Source organism: Podarcis bocagei (assembly GCF_964188305.1).
Source record: "Podarcis bocagei genome assembly, chromosome: 17".
NCBI lineage: Eukaryota > Metazoa > Chordata > Lepidosauria > Squamata > Lacertidae > Podarcis > Podarcis bocagei.
The window spans coordinates 10,888,196-10,907,745 of NC_138143.1; the positions used below are offsets into that span (position 1 = coordinate 10,888,196).

Here is a 19,550-nt window from a genome sequence, read left to right on the forward strand (position 1 = left end):
GGGGATGCGTGGAACCAGAGAGGACTTCCTGGCTTCCTGTTGATGTTGGACAATTGCTGGCTTGGGGCTTCCAAACTCTGTCCTGTCTTGCTTACAACGAGTTCTTAGTCTCTGGCTCCCTGCTGTCACTGAATGAACTTTAGCCCTTTGCTCTTGCTCAATGTGACTGAACCAGGACTGACCACATGGTCCATGTTGAGAGCCAAGTAGATCGTCCTACCAAGTAGGACAATCCTCAACCTTAAAAATGCTGCTCCAAGTCAGGAAACTATGTGAGGTGACAATTTAAAAGCTAGCATGTGCTTCATTTTTGCATCATGTGGTTCTGTTGTTGGTCTTCGTTAAAGATCTGGACAATGTCTACTGTTCTGAAGGCCTTTTGATAGCCTTTCTCATGTTTTGGAATTTTCCTTTAAATCAGCAACCTGCTGCCCTCCAGATGTTGAATGTCAATTCCCATTGGACACACTGGCTGAAGCTGATGGAAGTTGCAGTCCTAAACATCTGGGGGGCAAAGTCTTCTTTAGATCCATTTTGAAACTCACAGCCGCACATCCAAGTGTTACGGCTTTTGTATGAACAATGGCAATGGTCCAGCTGACCCCATGTGTGTTGATGCATTTTTCTATGCTCAGCCACAAGTAATCCTGGCTTTACTAAGAGGTAAAATACTGACGCCTCCTGGACACGAGATCAACTTCTTTGTTCCAATCAAAATTTGCACACAAAGCCCACGCTGTGTCTACAAGTAGAGAGTATGAATCCCAGATTCCTGACCTCCTCCTTGGAAGACCTCTGTGGTTCCTTCCTTGGGGCTGGGTGGCAGAGCAGAATCAAAGCTTTCTATGCTGTCAATGCCATGTTACAAGAAATGAAAACCAGACAGGCTGAGTCGTGCAGCAATTTGATGCTGCCTGGATGGGAGCAACAGCAGCAGGCCTGAGTTCCAGATGGCTGGCGGATGGCAGAAATATGCTTGAGGTTTCAAGAATCCTTGAGGTTTGGGGCTTTTAAGAAAGCATCAGCTAAAGTCCAGGGATTAGTCAGAGGCAGCGCTAAAGCAACGGATGCTGAATGATCAGGGTTTGGGGACATGTTCTTTCTGCCTGAACCGGCAGAAGAAAATGATCTCTTACAGGATTGGGTGAATGTTGCTGTCTTGGAATACTGACCTTCAGGAGATGTTGTTGGACTCCAGCTCCCATCAGTCACAGCCAGTGTTCAGGGATGATGGGACTTAAAGTCCTGCAACATCTGGAGGGCCCCAGGTTCACCCTCCTTATTCTCTTGAGTTCTCTGGACCAGCTGCAGGTGAGGAAATGACCTTTTCCTATTTTCTTTTAAAGGGACAGTGACACACGGGCGGCAACTGCTGGCTAGAGAAGGACAAGAGAGAGGCGTACTTGTGGAATCGGCATGCTGCCTTATCTCCAGGCTGCAGAGAGAGAGACGGGAGAGGCACTGATTGAGGTGAGAGAAACCTTTTCAATCTGCACAACAACCAGGACTTCTTCTGCAATGTTAGGAATTGCAGATTGCTAGCCCTTTTGCTACAGATAGATAGATAGATAGATAGATAGATAGATAGATAGATAGATAGATAAATAAATTTATATGCTGCCCTCCCCAGCCGAAGCCGGGCTCAGAGCGGCTAACAACAATAAAAGTAACACAGCATTCTAAAATCAATTCATTCTAAAATCAATTCAGAATCAAATTAATGGCAACCATTGGGCTAGAGTTCTATGAGGATTACCAAAGGAGGGGGTCAGACTGTGCCTTGGCGAAAGGCCTGGTGGAACAGCTCTGTCTTGCAGACCCTGCGGAAGGATGTCAAGTCCCGCAGGGCCCTAGTCTCTTGTGACTGAGCGTTCCACCAGATCACGGCCACAGCCGAAAAAGCCCTGGCTCTGGTTGAGGCCAGCCTAACCTCCCTGTGACCCGGGACCTCCAAGATGTTTTTGTTTGAAGACCGTAAGGTCCTCCGTGGGACATACCAGGAGAGGCGGTCCCGTAGGTACGAGGGTCCTAGGCCGTATAGGGCTTTAAAGGTTAAAACCAGCACCTTAAACCTGATCCTGTACTCCACCGGGAGCCACTGCAGCTGGTGCACTAGCACCGGGTGAATGTGATCCCGTGGTGAGGAGAGGACCCCGTAAAGATTCTCGCCGCGGCATTCTGCACCCGCTGGAGTTTCTGGGTCAGTCTAAAGGGCAGCCCCACGTAGAGTGAGGCTGCCAGATCCTTCACAATGCTGCCACTACAGTGTGACCATGGACTTAGCCACACTGACCTTTTGCCCTGCTATACGTGGTTTTAATTTTTTTATTTTTGCCCTGGAGCTTTCCCCTTGGAAACCCGCTCTTGGGTGCTCAATCAAAGCAAACATTGATTCAGGTTTTCCGCAGGGTTGACGTTTGCTCCAATTCAGCTTTAAAGAGCAGGTCTTCATGGGGAAAGCTTTAGGGCAAAAAGAAAGGCACTTGGACATGGAGCTTTAAAGCATGGACTGTGCTGAGAAAGAGCGGAGGAAAAGTTGCTGTGGATTAGCAAGCCCTGCACCTAAATCTCCTAGACCTATTTCTGTTCCCAAGGGCAGTGCATGAACATTACTGTCTGGCCTGCTGGGAGGGATTCCTGGGGGCAATAAGGTGGCTGTAGCTCACTCCTTTTCTGTCTGGTGGCAGTGATATCCTAAGTGGCTGGAGGTGCTTGAGTTGGGGCTGTTGAAAGGAGGTTGGCTCAGCAGCCACCTCCTGGCTAATTGCAGCTTAATTCCACTGTGATGAGTTCAGGTCCCGTCCCTGCTTCATAAAGCAAAACTGATATACTGTACATATATATGTGTGTGTGTATAGATAGATTGCCCTCTTGGTGAGGCTCCTCAAGGTGGACAACCATTGCCAGATACCGCTTAGCTTTGCAAATGTGCTAGCAGTTTTATTGCTGCACCACTAGCAGGTTGCCAGCAATGCATCGTGGTTGAAGCTGCAAGTGGCGAGGAGAGTGATTTTGTTAAAGCCGTCAAGACAGCCAGTGTTGAAGCTGGGGGGCAGAGTGGCCCAACATATGGAGTTTTGAGCATCCTCAATCAGTTTTGTGTGTCAGCATCAAAGGCAGAAGTCTCACCTCTTCCAGTGGCAGGTTCTGAGCTAGTGGTCTAGGAGCCGTGTTCGATTAATAGAGTCTTCATGGTTGGTTCATTTAGGACAAAACGAATTTTCTGATCAGGCAAATCAGCATCTGAGGAGAGACTTCAGGAACAGAATCTCTGGGGCTATGGTTACGCTGATCTGAAAAAGCTTGCACAAGGGTCGCAGCGAACCAGACCAGACAGCAAGGAGTGGGAATTATTTGTCCCCAACCAGCAGAGAAATTTGAGGAAGATCAAGAAATTCGGCCAGCAAGATGGCTGATGTCTTTCTGCCAGTGTGGTGTAGTGGTTAAGAGCAGTGGACTCGTAATCTGGTGAACTGGGTTCGATTCCCTGCTCCTCCACATGCAGCTGCTGGGTGACCTTGGGCTAGTCACACTTCTCTGAAGTTTCTCAGCTCCACTCACCTCACAGAGTGTTTGTTGTGAGGGAGGAAAGGAAAGGAGAATGTTAGCCGCTTTGAGGGGAGTGAAAGGTAGGATATCAAGTCCAAACTCCTCCTCTTCTTGATGTCTTTCTGCCAGTAGAGTGGAACGACCCTTTTTCCAGTCCTGTGCAGAGGTCATGGAGTTTATGTATCTACATGGAAATGAACATTTGGCATTTGTTTTTGCTTTGTGAGAGATGATTGTCATTCTGGCTTCTATAAGGTTGGTAGGAAAATGGAGGTGGTAGGAACAAATGTTCAGTTTCAGGATTCAGCAATGAGTTCTGCTGGAGGCAGGTTCTCGGAAAATCACAATTGGTGTGGGAGCTATTGTAGACAAATGCTATCTCCAGCTAAGCCGCTTTGCAGAGTTGTGGCACCTTCTCCACTGAAAAGGAAAGAACCTGAAAAGTGAGCAGGATTGTTATCAAGTGAGAGGTACTGTAAAGACCTCTGATGGAGACTGGCTTTGAATAGTTTGAGCATGTGAATGCGGCTTGCTTTCTGCCTGAACTGATGCTTAGTTTGTGTTTTAGAAGGCATAAACTTATGAGAATATAAGATCCTGCTGTATCAGGCCAGTGGCCCATCTAGTTCAGTTTGTGGTTCTCACAACAGCCAAACAGATTTCCATAGGAAGGCCACAAGCAGGGCCTGGGTTCAACATTACAGTGGTACCTCAGGTTACAGATGCTTCAGGTTACAGGCGCTTCAGGTTACAGACTCCACTAACCCAGAATAGTACATTGGGTTAAGAACTTTGCTTCAGGATGAAAACAGAAATTGCGCAGCAGCCGAGTGGCAGCAGCAGGAGGCCCCATTAGCTAAAGTCATGGTTCAGGTTAAGAACAGTTTCAGGTTAAGAACGGACCTCCAAAACGAATTAAGTTCTTAACCCAAGGTACCACTGTACTCCACATGTGAGTCCTAGCAACTAGTGTTCAGAGGCATACTTGCCTATGGCATGCCACCACTCAGATCTATTTAAAGCTATTTGGGTAGCAGTTTGCTCCCATGACAGGAGGTTCAAGCAGCCCTCTAGGTATGTGGTTTTGGGGTCTGATTGATTATTTATTTTTGCAAGTTCTGCTTCTACCAGATTTCAAAGCCTCCTATCACTGACCCTCGGAAGCGTTGAGTGATTTTATGACCACTCACCCAGCCCAGCCCTCCCTCTCCTTCTGACCCCAGAAGGGAAGTCCTATTTCCACTTTCCCAAGTTCGACTTTTGCTGCTTCAGCTCCACTCTGCTTGCAAGCTCTTTGCTTCCCTGCATGTCTCTCCCCCCCCCCCCCAACTCGCCCCAGCTTCCTGCTCTGGGAAAAAAGCCTGGCTGCTGAAACCGAACTTCCTTGCTCTCCCACTGGGTTGGTGTTTCATCCTCCGCTCCTCCCCCATCATTGCCAAGATTTCTTTGTCAGCAGGAGGAAGTTCTCATGTAGCAGCCTGCAAAATTGTTTATTTTTGGAGAAAATTGCTTCCATATAGGGGGAAAGGGCCAGAGTTGCTCTGCCTGTCTCTTGAAGGAGCGATGCTCAACTTACTCTGCTCCTTTCAGATGCTGCCACAAGCTTGCCCACCCTGAAAATAAGAGCGCCCTGCTTCTTTCCTCTCTTGCCAGCTCCTCTTGAATTTGCTCTGTCTTTATCAGCCCACTGGCTCTTATGCTAGCATCTGGGTAAGCTAGCCATTGTCCATTTGTTCCATTTGCAGGCTTTATTCTGCACCTGATAATGGCATGGAAAAGGGTGGGTTGAACTAATAAGCCATGGAGAAACTCAGGTTTTGATGCAGAAATCAAGCAGCCTGGATTAGTCTATCAACGTGATGCTTTTGAACAGCATCTAGCATGCAGATGGTGCATTGCAAATATGTATTAATTATTGCAGTAGATGGGCGTGTTGACGATGTTTGGCCAGTGCGTTTTTTATCCATTTTTTCAACAACATCAACAAAAGTTTGCTAGACCTTAGGTTTTGAGGTATTGAGCTGCTCAGGTTTCGCAAAGTAACTAAAAAGAAAACCACATAAAAACAGCTTTCAGGCATGGATGCAAATGTCCAAGAATAAAACACATGCAAACCACATCAGTTGTGAAGGGGGCCTTACTGCAATCCTTTGGATGTGGGGCTTCCTTTGAACACTGCTCAGATGATGGACTGTGTCCAACTTTGCTAGGCCCAGCCAATGAAATATATCTCACTGGTTTTACAACAGTTTCGCTGACTGCTGGTGCATTTCCAAATTCAGTTCAAACTGCTGGTTGCTGGTTACCCTTTTAAGGTCCTGGGAAGCTTTGAACTTGGGTGCCTGAAGTGAAGCCTTCTTCCACATGGACCTGTCTGTGTGTTCGGAGGTCCTTATTTGACTCAAGGAGCTGGCTACTAGGAGGGGGGGGGGCTTTTTAGTTGTGGCACCTCTGCCCCAGAAAAGGTCTCCCCATGGGGACTTGGCTGGTGCTGCCCATTATTTCTTTCTGGCAGAAAACATTTTTGTTTTTTTCTGGTTGAAGCTGACTTCATTCTGTGGCTGTGATTGAATCCCTCTTTGCAGGGATAGGGAACCCTGGGGGTCATCAACACTTGGGGGCTGCAAGCCCCACCCCCCATTCCCACGTTAACTGCTGAGAACCGTCATTATAGCTTCTAATCATACAGATGAGTCATTTTGTAAGCTGCTTTGGAGAATGTCATTGAAAAGCAGTGTATAAGTTAATAAAGGGCACTCCCCGCATTTCATCTCCTCTCTCCTTTGTCCACATACTGTAACAGCTAAGTTCTTTCCCTTAACCCCCACCTGCCACCCCCAGCACCCCATGGACTCTTCTCCATTGACCGGCAGTTCCTCTTAAGACAACTGCGACGGTGAGCTCATTGCCAGGATTGCGCAAGAGCCAGTGTGGCCTCATGGTCAGAGGGCCAGACTAGGACCTGGGAGATCAAGGTTCAAATCCCCACTTGACCACGAAGCTCACCAGGTGACCTTGGGACAGTCACAGTCTTTCAGCCTAGCCTTCCTCACAGGGCTGTTTTGAGGATAAAATGGAGTGTGCGGAGGGTGGGGTGGGGGGAGAACCATGTACAACACCTTGGAGGGAAGGTGGGATGTAAGTTTAATAAATAATAAATAATAAATAAATCCAGTCAGCCACTTGATCCAATAAGCACGGTATGCCCTAGACTACCTAAAAATGCCAATAAGGGTGTATGCTTGCTACGTAGGGCATGCCTAAAAATGAAAACACATTGTGGATTAATTATATCTCACTCTTATTTTATTTTTTCATATATTACTTACATGTTGTGACACGGGTGGCACTGTGGGTTAAACCACAGAGCCTAGGACTTGCCGATCAAAAGGTCGGTGGTTCAAATCCCCACGACAGGGTGAGCTCCCGTTGCTCGGTCCCTGCTCCTGCCAACCTAGCAGTTCAAAAGCACATCAAAGTGCAAGTAGATAAATAGGCACCGCTCTGGTGGGAAGGTAAACGGCATTTCTGTGCGCTGCTCTGGTTCGCCAGAAGCGGCTTAGTCATGCTGGCCACATGACCCGGAAGCTGTATGCCAGCTCCCTTGGCCAATAAAGCGAGATGAGCACCCCAGCCCCAGAGTTGGCCACGACTGGACCTAATGGTCAGGGGTCCCTTTACCTTTACTTTACTTACATGTTGTTTATTTCTCTCAATATTTTTTTTAATGAATTGGAAGAGGATGCTGGGATGCAATACGTAGAGACTACACAGCATTCACTGCAGCAGAACCAGGGGGAGTGGAGCTGGGACAATGCCTTATGCCAGCATTGCCCATTTTCTAAAAGTGGCCCTCGTCCTTCCTTGGGCCAATGTTTCCCAACTTAACAAAAATCTAATTTGACCGTTTGAACAACGGTGCACTTTGTCTCCAGTTCCAAGCCTTCAGGGGGTTTTCCAAGCTTCTGTTTCCTTTCCTTCCCAAGAAGGGTGTGGGCGCGTTTTGGAGCTGGACCTCTGGCGTTTAAACTCATTCAGTGCACCCACAACCGAGATAAGCTACACCCAAATGTATTTTCAAAGTGGGGTTAGCATGCCTCACATTCAGCCTGTGTTGCAAATGGAAGGGAGCTTTTCCGAGGGGTGCCTCTTGCTGTTCATTCCACTATTTGGGTTGCAGTGAAATCCTATCCCTTTGACATGTGTATTCCTTCCCTCTTTGTAAACTAGCCCCAAGTGAGGGAGCCACAACTGGTGGCTGCCACTCTGAATTTTAAGTGCCGCATCACTTGAGATTTTAGGCACAATCCCAAGTTCCCTCCTCGGCTCCCGCAACACTCCACCATTAAACTTTCTGGTAGCCTGTTTTCTGAATTTCACTGTGGCAAACATGTGCTTGTGCTGTACCACTTCAGACTGCAATAGAATGCGTTCTCTCTCTCTCTCTCTCTTTCTCTCTTTCATGTGCGCGCACGCGCGCACACACACACACACACACACACTTCCATATAGAAAAGTTGTTGGGAGAAGAGTTATGTCTTGGCCTTCCCATGATATGCTAAATTTCAACATGCAGGAAACTGTATAAATGTACACCCTGCAGGTGTCCCTATTTTCTAGGGACAGTCCTGGATTTACAGAAGCCGCCCCAGTTTCTGATTTAATCCCGGGATCTCCCACTTTTCCTTAGGACGTCCCTGTTTTCATTGGAGAAATGTCAGAGGGTATATGTATGTAGTGAGTGACCTACCATGCAGGAGTGGAGAACATGGATCTAGTCTCTTTCTTTTGAAGGTTCTCCGTTTACTAAGGTTGGATCTGGACTTGTCAAAGGAGCGATTCAGTTAAACACATTGCAGGGAAATCTGGTAGGACGGGATTTTACAGTACAGTGGTGCCCCGCAAGACGAATGCCTCGCAAGACGGAAAACTCGCTAGACGAAAGAGTTTTCCGTTTTGGAGGTGCTTCGCAAAACGAATCTCCTATGGGCTTGCTTCACAAGACGAAAATGTCTTGCGAGTTCCTGCAGGTTTTTTTTTCCTCCACCCCCCCCTTTTCCTAAGCCGCTAAGCCGCTTATCAGCTGATCCGATAAGCCGCTAAAAGCCGCTAATAGCGCTAATCCGCTAATCCGTCAATGGGCTTGCTTCGCAAGACGAAAAAACCGTTAGACGAAGAGAATCACAGAACAGATTCTTTTCGTCTTGCGAGGCACCACTGTAGCGGATCCATTTGTGAGGAGCATAACTCTTCTGACAACTCTCCACTGATGGTTCTTCCACTGCTGCTCAGTATCTGACATGCAAGGCCATTGTCCACCAGACTCTCCCGGGAGAGGGCATGGAACGGTCACATGCAATGGCCAAATCCATTGTCAACCTCATCCTCTACTTTAGTGGGATTTTTGTTGTTGTTCCAAACCCTGATCTCAGTCCCCCAAGCCTGCCCTTCCCTTTTCAGCTGCAACTTCTGAGTATCTTTGTGCCTCAAAAGCAAAAGCCTCCTCTCTGCCTCATGCTGCTATTTTTAAAAGCTTTGTTTGCCTTTTCCAGTGGATGCTTGTTGATCATGGGTTATACTTTTTAGTAGAGCAGGAAGCCCCTGGGGTCAGGATGCCCACCCACCCTTCCTGTCTCCAATCAGCTGCTTTTGTCTATCTCTGCTCATGGCCTCTGGGGAAGGGAACATGATGCGGAGGCCCTGTTGCTGGGATCGGGTGCGAGAGGTTCCTCTCTTCTGCATGCATTGTGGATTTTTTTGCAAAGCTGGCTCTTTGTGTACTAAATCTATTTTCATTTTTCCGTCTTCAGACTATGTAGATAAATCTGAGTAAGCAGATTTAACAAATTTGGTTAATAGAGACCTCCATCTGCATGCAGCCTTGCAACTGGGCATCCTTTTGACTGTTGGGTTGGGGGCTTATCCCCTATTTGCTGCTGCTTTCCCTTTGTAGGAGGGAGGGGCCTTGGGCTGCCCCTCCCTCCTTGTGCGTTCACCATTCAGTCTTGACCCTGTGTAAATTTCTTGCCTGGAGATTGTCCAGACCAGGGGCAAACTTTTTAAGCAGAGGGCCGATCCACTGTCCCTCAGACCTTGTGAGGGGCTGGACTAACTTTGGAAGAAAAGAAAAAGAAAGAACGAATTCCTATGCCCCACAAATAACCCAGAGATGCATTTTAAATAAAAGCACACATTCTACTCATGTAAAAACACACTGATTCCTGGACTGTCCACGGGCCGGATTGAGAAGGAGATTGGGCCGGACTATGGGTAGGCAAACTAAGGCCTGGGGGCCAGATCCGGCCCAATCGCCTTCTAAATCCGGCCCGCAGACAGTCCAGGAATCAGCGTGTTTTTACATGAGTAGAATGTGTCCTTTTATTTAAAATGCATCTCTGGGTGATTTGTGGGGCATAGGAATTCGTTCATTTCCGCTCCCCCAAATATAGTCCGGCCCCCCTCAAGGTCTGAGGGACAGTGGACCGGCCCCCTGCTGAAAAAGTTTGCTGACCCCTGGTCCAGACCCTCCAAGTGTCCCTATTTTCCAGGGACACTCCCAGATTTACAGAAGCCGTCCCGTTTTCTGATCCCACTTTTCCTTAGGGTGTCCCTATTTTCATCAGAGAAACGTTAGAGGTTATGGAGTTAGGCAACCCCCGAACCAAGTATATAAGTAACTAGACAACCTTTAGAAGACACCTGAAGGTGGCCCTGTATAGGTTTTTTAATATTTAATATTTTATTATGTTTTTATATGTGTTGCAAGGCAGACAGATGGGTGGGGCATAAATAATAACATTAGAATTATTTTAATATGGAATAAGGTGAAGGTAAGGGACCCCGATTCTGGGGTTGCTGTGCTCATCTTGCTTTATTGGCTGAGGGAGCTGGCGTACAGTTCCCGGATCATGTGGCCAGCATGACTAAGCCGCTTCTGGCGAACCAGAGCAGCGCACGGAAACGCCGTTTACCTTCCCACCGGAGCGGTACCTCTTTATCTACTTGCACTTTGACATGCTTTCAAACTGCTAAGTTGGCAGGAGCAGGGACAGAGCAACGGGAGCTCACCCCGTTGCGGGGATTCAAACCGCCGACCTTCTGATCGGCAAGTCCTAGGCTCTGTGGTTTAACCCACAGCGCCACCCGCGTCCCTCAATATGGAATAGGATGTCCCTATTTTCATCAGAGAAATACTGGAGGATAAGGCTGGTCTCTCCGAACACCTTCTCTCCGCACCCCACTTTTTATTCATTCTTTTATACATTTTTTAAAAAGGAATAATCATAAATAAATAAGAATAAAAATGTGCACCCCACAATTGAGACCATGCCATTGTAACTATCCAACCTCCAACAATTTCAAACACCTCTTGCGATGGTTTGACCCCTTTCCATTTTAACAGTACACATTATACAAACACCTTCCATTTCTCCTCAAAATCATTTCTCCTGCATATTTCCCTGTCTTACCTTAATGGCACATGTTAATTTATCACTAATAGCTACATCCCACACCTCTTTATACCATTCTTCCATTTTATATTCTGCTTGCCGCTTCCGCTTCCTGAGCTCCTTCTGTGTCTTGGTGCCAGACTCACCTTTGAGGCTACTGGCTCCTGCTCAGCTTGGCTTTGCTTTCTTTCTTTTGGCCCAGTTCTGTCTTCTTGGGCAAGCTCCCTCAGTTCTGTTGGCTGGCCCTGTGGCATCTGGAGGGAGGGAGAGACCAAGGTGGGGATGGAGAGAGAGAGATCTGGCTGGGGCCTGCACCTGCAAGAAAGGTATTGATCCCTGCTGGTTTTGCTTTGGCAGCATTAATCATGGCCAAGCTTTTTGGCAAACATGCTGCAAACCACATCCAAAGAATGCCTAGAATATGTATTTTAGGACAGTAAGAGCTGTTTAACAGTGGAACAGGCTCCCTTGGAAGGTGGTTGTCAGGGAACTGCCATCAGCTCAGAGGCGAGAGGTGGAAGAGCAGTTGTGTTACAGGGAGCCTCCGAAGATCTTGCAAAGCAGTTCTTCGTCTGGCGAGGAGGGAAGCCCCCACCTCCAGTGGGGAAGGGGCTCAGGGATCAGAAGATGCTAGGGAGAGCCTCAACATCGAGCCTGAGCAAAGGGGAGGGGAGGCAAGTCCCCCTTTGCCAGCACCCATGTTGCGCAGTAGGTTTGCGTGCAGAGAGAGAAGGAGAAGGATGGGGGTCACAGGACTGTTATGCTGGGGAAGGTATAAGGACCACCCACTCCCAGATTCTGCTAGCGACTGAGCAGACATGGACTTGTGACGCTCTGCACTGTAAGATAGTTTCTACAGATAATAAAGCCTGGAAAAGACAGGTTGGAGTCTTGCCTGTTTGCTCTCGAGCAACCACACCATCACCTGACAGTGGTGGACTCTCTTTTCTTGGAGGTTTTTAAGGACAGGTTGGATGGACATCTATCTGGGATGCTTTAGTTGAGATTCCTGTATTGCAGGGGGTTGGACTAGATGACCCTTGGATCCCTTCCAACTCATAGAATTGTATGTGTGACCTGCATATGTGGAAAAAATCACTACAGTGACTTAGCAAACGAAAGGGGCTATGATGTGTATTGCACCTTAGAGTTGGAGAAGCCCTAAGAGACTATAATGCCTGCCTTCTAAAACTTCTTTGCTCTCATTGTTGTTGTTGTTTTGTAGCTAGGAATCCCTTTCTAATGACTGAGTCAAATCTTCCTCCTTGTAGCTCAGAAACTTTGGTGGATACCAATAGGCAGAATCGTTGTTCTTTCGCATTGTCACCTAAGATTCTTTGCAAAACCGCACTTTGGGTGCTATGTACAGTTCTGGCCATCGCTTCTCAAAAAGAGTATTGCATCGCTGGGAAAGGTGCAGAAAAAGGCCACCTGCATGGCCAGAGCGACACCCCTATGAGCAAAGTTTGCAACATTTTGGGGGGCTTTTCACTTTAGAAAGCAAGATGAACAAGGCGAGGCAAGAGAGTGTTTTATGCATCGTGTGGAGAAAGTGAATGGGGAAAACTCACTCTTTCATAATACTATAATCTGGAGCCATCCAACGAAACTGAATCTTGGGAAACAGAAGGAAGTACTTATTCACACAGGTATACAGTGGTACCTCAGGTTACATACGCTTCAGGTTACAGACTCCGCTAACCCAGAAATATTACCTCGGGTTAAGAACTTTGCTTCAGGATGAGAACAGAAATCGCATGGCGGCAGCAGCGGGAGACCCCATTAGCTAAAGTGGTGCTTCAGGTTAAGAACAGTTTCAGGCTAAGAACAGACCTCCGGAACAAATGAAGTACTTAACCCGAGGTACCGCTGTACATGGAAGTTGGGTCCATTGGAGTGCTTTTCACAAATGCTTCAGTGTGCGGTGCTGTGCAAAATGTGTGAGGCCCTGGGTGAACTTTGTGTCAGTTTGCATTTCTATGGAAATTTCTATGGAATGTTCTACCACAACCTGAATGGCTTCAATGGGGGAGTAAACAAATTCACAGAGGATAAGACTGTCGGGAACTGCTAGTCACAATGGCTGTATGTACTGTTTCTGACATCTAACATCATGTACCTCACTTGGTTGGGGATGGTGAGTGAGCAGGAGAGTGCTGTTGCACATGTCCCGCTTGTAGGTTTCCTGAATAGTAGAATCATAGACAGGGCCGTCTTTACCCAAGGGTGCAAGGGGTGCGGGGCACCAGGGCGCCGAATTCTGGGGGGCACCAGGCTGCCACCAACTGTGCCCCAGTGACTGTGTGGCTGGACTCCGGCATCGCTCCGAATTTGCGTTGGCTGGATCTGGCAGAGAAGACGGTGCAGGGCCACTCCCTGCACCGGTGCCTTCCCCGGGTTGCTCAGCCACGGGGCCCAGCAGCAATTCACCTCGCTCCACCTTTGCAACACCCCGCCCACCTAGCACAGCCAAGAAGGTACCAGGGTGCTGCCACCACTGTCCATCTGCACTGGGCATGCCGGAGGAGAAGGCCCCAGCATGACCAACCTTGACCTGCTGCTCCAAATGGGCAGCCAGAGAGGAAGGAGAAACATAAGGAGCCCCGCCACACGGCCCCAGGCTGGGCTGATCCAGGCTGCAGAGCCCGGCGCGCAGAGCTGCTCTCCACTTGGCTTTTCCGTGGATCCATCCCATGCACAATGCGGTTTTCGCCCAGGGTGCGCATGGAGGTCGCCTGGCGCTTGCCTTTCCCAGGGCAGGAACGCGGGAAATAGTCACGAGATCAGTTGTGTCAAAATATGGGGGCGCTGGGAGGATCTTTGCATCCCGGCGGCGCATATGCTAAAGACGGCCCTGATCATAGAATAGTAGAGTTGGAAAGGACCACAAGGGTCATCTAGTCCAACCCCCTGCAATGCAGGAAATTTTTTGCCCAACGTGGAGCTCGAACCCACAACCCTGAGGTTAAGCGTCTCATGCTCTAGTGACTGAGCTATCCCTTTGAAGGCACGTGGTAGGAAACTGTGGGGAAGAGAGCACCTGGACCAGATGGGTCTTTGGTCTCTTGTAGCGTGTCTCTACTTTATTAGTCCTTAACTATTTCAGCCTTGAGACTTTACATAGCCACTTCTTTCAGCTGTTTCTCAAAGAATTTGTGATTTATACTGCTGTTTAGTACCAGTCTTGTAGCACTCTTTGAACTGGGATTCCCAGAAACAAGCACAGCACTCCAAAAAAGTCTTCCCGGAGCTGAGTTATTATAGTATAATTTCCAACGTCTGGCAATGAGACTTCTGGTTGATGCAACCTGAAAAAATGTCATTCTCTTTTGTGTCGTGCTCTTGACACAGTTCATTCTTCTGACACAAACAGTTTCTATAACATCCATCTCAGATTGGTTCAGAGCACACATCTTGAACCTTTGGAGGAGAGATCAAACATGATTTTTTTCTTGTGTCATCCAGTCCAGCACAGGAAGTGGTTCAAGTATTTGTTTCTTCACAAGTTATTGTCCCCACATCTGAACATCTCAGAAATTGTTCTGTTCAAGCTCCCTTGTCTTTCAGTGTTGAAAGTGAATTGAGCCTATCTGTGTGATCTGGGAGTAAAGGTAAAAGCAGTGCTTTTTCCTTTTTTAAAAAAAGGTTTATGGGTACTCTCACTTTCCTTGTTGTTGTTTAGTCGTTTAATCGTGTCCGACTCTTTGTGACCCCATGGACCAGAGCATGCCAGGCACTCCTGTCTTCCACTACCTCCCGCAGTTTGGTCAAACTCATGTTAGTAGCTTCGAGAACATTGTCCAACCATCTCATCCTCTGTCATACCCTTCTCCTTTCCCAACATCAGGGTCTTTTCCAGGGAGTCTTCTCTTCTCATGAGGTGGCCAAAGTATTGGAGCCTCAGCTTCAGGATCTGTCCTTCCAGTGAGCACTCAGGGCTCATTTCCTTAAGAATGGATAGGTTTGATCTTCTTGCAGTCCATGGGACTCTCAAGAGTCTCCTCCAGCACCATAATTCAAAAGCATCAATTCTTTGGCGCTCAGCCTTCTTTATGGCCCAGCTCTCACTTCCATACATCACTACTGGGAAAACCATATTGAAATACTGCCCCTCAATGAGGCCAAACTTAGATTCACAAAATGTTGAGGGGTATGCGTACCCCTGATTCCCCCCAGAAAAAAGCACTGGGTAAAGGTAAAGGACCCCTGGATGGTTAAGTCCAGTCAAAGGCGACTATGGGCTGGGGTGCTCATCTCGATTTCAGGCCAAGGAAGTCAGTGTTTGTCCACAGACAGCTTTCTAGATCATGTGGCCAGCATGACTAAACCACTTCTGGTACAACAGAACACTGTGACGGAAGCCAGAGTGCCCGGAAATGCCGTTTGCCTTCCCGCTGCAGCGGTACCTATTTGTCTACTTGCACTGGGATGATTTCGAACTGCTAGGTTGGCAGGAGCTGGGACAGACGAACGGAAGCTCAACCTGTCGAACCACCCACCTTCTGATTGGCAAGCCCAAGAGGCTCAGGGGTTTAGACCACAGCACCACCCACATCCCATTCCATCCCATCTGGGAGTACTGCTGGTGTGTCCCATTCTTGATTCCTCCTTTTCTAGCAATGAGCCAGTAGAGCCAATCAGCTTATCACATGGGAGGGTTTTCTGTCACATGATTGCTTAGTCTATCGTGCAATTATTTTTTGCTACACATCCTCAAACATGGTAGTTTGGAGTCATAGAATCGTAGAGTTGGAAGGGACCCCAAGTTTCATCTATTCCTGCAATGCAGGAATCTCTACTGTGTCTTTACTGAGCTATGAGACTTCCCTGTGTTTCAAATGTGCTTATATGCTTGGTTGTATTAGTATTGCTAGCAGGTGAAAATAGTCACCTGAGTCAGAATCTCATGGCTAGAGTAGGGGTTTTTCCCCCCACGAACAACTTGTCTTCCCCATTATTTCTTCAACACAAATTCTTTACGTACTTTTAAAGTTTAAATACTTGCATTTTTTAATAGTTTTTTTAAAAAATAAATAAATCATTGTTGTGTTCTTTTTTTCTTCCTTCCTTTACTGAGAAATAAGTAAGTAAAGTTCATGGGTAATTTTTAATTATGCACAATAAGGCTTGTTTTAACATTCTATCCCTTCACTGCTTTGCAGTCAATACCATTTATCTTGTCACATTAAAAAGAAAACCTTTTCCCCATCCTGTAATGATAACTTCCCCTCAAAACACCAGTTGAAAAATGTTTTATTGAAAACATTACATATTGATTAAGAGAGTCAGAATTAAATAGCTCAGTAAACAAAGAATCAGGAAATGCTGACAAAACAGGAGTGTACAGAGGAAATAGGTAGGATTAAGATCTTCATCTGTAGCAGCAGAAGAAATTAGTAGATTCATTATATTACAAAATACATTAAATATTATAAAGCTAGCCATGTCTGTCAAGGACTGGGGTCCCCAAATCCTGGAAACTGGCCCTTGTTGGTTTAGCATGTGCTAAGTGACCAGAAGGAGCAGGTGATGCTGTGGTCTAAACCACTGAGCCTCTTGGGCTTGCCAATCAGAAGGTCGGAGGTTCAAATCTCAATGACGGAGTGAGCTCTGGTTGCTCTGTCCCAGCTCCTGCCAACCTAGCAGTTCGAAAGCACCAGTGCAAGTAGATAAATAGGTACCACTGCGGCGGGAAAGTAAATGGTGTTTCCATGTGCTCTGGCTTCCATCACGGTGTCCCATTGCACCAGAAGCGGTTTAGTCATGCTGGCCACATGACCTGGAAAGCTCTCTGTGGACAAACACTGGCCCCCTCAGCCTGAAAGCGAGATGAGCACTGCAACCCCATATCACCTTTGATGGGACTTAACCATCCAGGGGTCCTTTACCTTTTTTTAAAAAAAAAAGTGACCAGAGTTGAAAACCAATCCTACTGCAAGGTAATACAGCTGCCACTACTTCTGTAGTCCAACCATTCTGGACCAGAGGACATTATTGATGATCACTTGAGATTCACAGGGACAAGAGCTTAAAAATCTTGACTCTCTGTGTTTGAGCCTCAAGCTCACAAAAATACTCAGTAGCTGTTTCACCAGGAGGCCAAGGAACTGGATCTGATACCAAGGCTTATACGAGAATTGAAGAGATACCGTATTTTTCGCTCTATAACACGCACCCGACCATAACACGCACGTAGTTTTTAGAGGCGGAAAATCCGTAGGCATGCCACCCATAGGCATTCCCTCCATAACACACACAGACATTTCCCCTTACTTTTTAGGAGGGAAAAAGTGAGTGTTATGGTACAAAAAATACGGTAGTTTAATTTTAAAATACTTAAAAGTAGCAGCATAAAAAGAGCCCATATTCCAGCAAATAAATACAATTAGAAAAGTACTGTTGGGAATTACAAAACAGAAGAACAATAACAAAGGACTTGTCCACACTTCTTGTCCTGCCTGTCACTTTCCCCTGGGAAAACCTGCTCTTTACCTCTGAATTAGAGCAAATGTCAATGCCCTTTTCCATGGATTGATGTTTGGTCCGATTCAGCAGTAAAGAGAAGGTTTCCCCAGGAAAAGTGGCAGGGCAAATGGAAAACCTCTTGGACCCGTGTTTTCTTGGCACAGGGCAAGCAGCAGTGTGGACGAACCCTAAGCTAACTCAGCCTAGCTCTAATACATACCAAAAGAGCCGTTTTGAATCATATTTTGCATTTCCCATCCTGTGAGCTGGTCATCTCCATTTACTAGTTGTGATACTGGATGAATATGAAGGACGGCTATGCCACGGTCTTCCCCTTTCATGGCAGCCGATAGAGCAGCTTAGTGTCTATAGTTCTTCCCAGTACCAGAGCTCACCAGCGATAGCTTGGTGGGAATCTACAGAAAGACTCAAAGAGTAAAGACTGTATCAGGAATCTTGAGCAGCCATGAGTGGCCGCCGCAGCAGCAACAGCAGCATCCCATGCTAGCTAGGAGCATTATTCTCAAATGGACTTATTCATAGTTGCATGGAACAACATTACCCATGTTGAAATGGCTGATATTTCAAAATGACTCGCTTTCCATGTTTGCTGGTCATGAGCTTCTGCAGGTACGCTTTGAGATTTTCTCTGTAAGGAACCCGAGCAGTTCAGTCTTGGGTTAAGGATCAGTTCTTAAGAAGTCAGTTGGTAAAGAGCCATGCTGAGAGAATCACTCTACGCTTGCACCCCTATTCTCTTGAACACTTCTCTGCAAGCTGTCTTTCTTATGCACATCCCGAATGATATCAGTTTGCTTGACTGCTGGTGCCTGGCAAGGAGACCTACCTTGGCACACTCATGAAAATTTCGAGCAGTGTCAAAGTTGCACAAATTTACCAAAAGAGAATAAACAGCAACTTCTGCATCACTCTTGGGACAAGCATTCCTGTTTGCTGCAAAAAAGAGATGCTTCGTCATAAGACTTTGCATCAGAGTTCACTGGGTGCTGAAATAGAAGGTAGTCAGAGATTGTGTTTGTGTTTGAAGTCCCTTTGATCTCCTGTTTGTGAATGGAAAGTGATGAATAGTCCTGAGAACAGATTCAGGTCCCTCTTCATATCAGTGCTCTGTTCCTCCTCTTTTGAAACAGCATCTTCTTTCATCTTTTTTCCCCCTCTCCTTCTCTTCTCCAAATAGCTGGAAACAGCCCTTCAAGATTTGGACCTGTGATCTCTTTCAACAGGTCAAGCCGCCTTGCTTGCCAAAATTTCCTGGAACTGCGCCTGTCCAATGTCATAGGCACTTTTGGCTATGATGTCATCTTCAATAACTATCAGAAAAGGGCACGTGTATGGGGTACAGTAGAATGAAGATGCCCTTACTACAAGGCAGGCTTGCAGTTCTCTGCTGGCTACAACAAAAACATAGTCTACAGAGACTTTTTTTTTTAACGCTGAGTTTGCCAGGAGTTCCAAATGCCATGTAGACCATGTGTGTGAACATGCATGTACAGAATAGCATGTTTCAGTCCTTCTCCCCAATTAGCCCATCACCACACTAGTCAGCTTTCGTATTTATTTATTTTGTAAGTTGCAAACACACTTCCTTTTCACTTCTGCGGCACAATTTCCCCCCTCTCTTCAAAAGTAAAACTCGTTATATGTGAGGTTTTGTCATGGTGCAAAACACTGTACTCTTGCTGTGTACTCATTTGCAAACTCTGCCTACCACGTGCTTTCCTGGCCCACCCGAATCAATTTGGCATGCTCTGTTTGTGCAGCTGGCAGCCCAAGGTCACTGTTAACTCGCGCTGCATTCTGAACTTCACCTGGTTCTGCATTTGCAAGATAACCCTGAAGTTGCTTTATCTGATTGCTCATCACGCATTGAACTCCCAGGGAAAAACAGTTCTTCTTGGTCATGGAAGCAAATTTGAGAATGAAGTGTTGTCATGGGACTTAACTTGACTTAACTGATTGTATAAGCTAGACAGCTTGGTTTTCTCTGTTCTGCCTTGGCCAGACCCCACCTTGAGTCCTGTGTCCAGTTCTGGGACCACAATTTAAGAAGGATATTGACAAACT

At 46.9% G+C, this 19,550-nt stretch overlaps 1 protein-coding gene across 1 annotated transcript in view; it reads left to right on the top strand.

Moving 5' to 3' along the window:
- The first annotated feature begins 1,344 nt into the window (after window positions 1-1,344).
- The window catches only part of KANK2 (KN motif and ankyrin repeat domains 2), a 43,710-nt gene continuing 25,504 nt past the window's right edge, over window positions 1,345-19,550 (top strand). The window contains exon 1 of the mRNA XM_081176269.1: window positions 1,345-1,470. The gene's annotated coding sequence lies outside the window, so the exon portion shown is untranslated. The remainder of the gene's footprint in view (window positions 1,471-19,550) is intronic.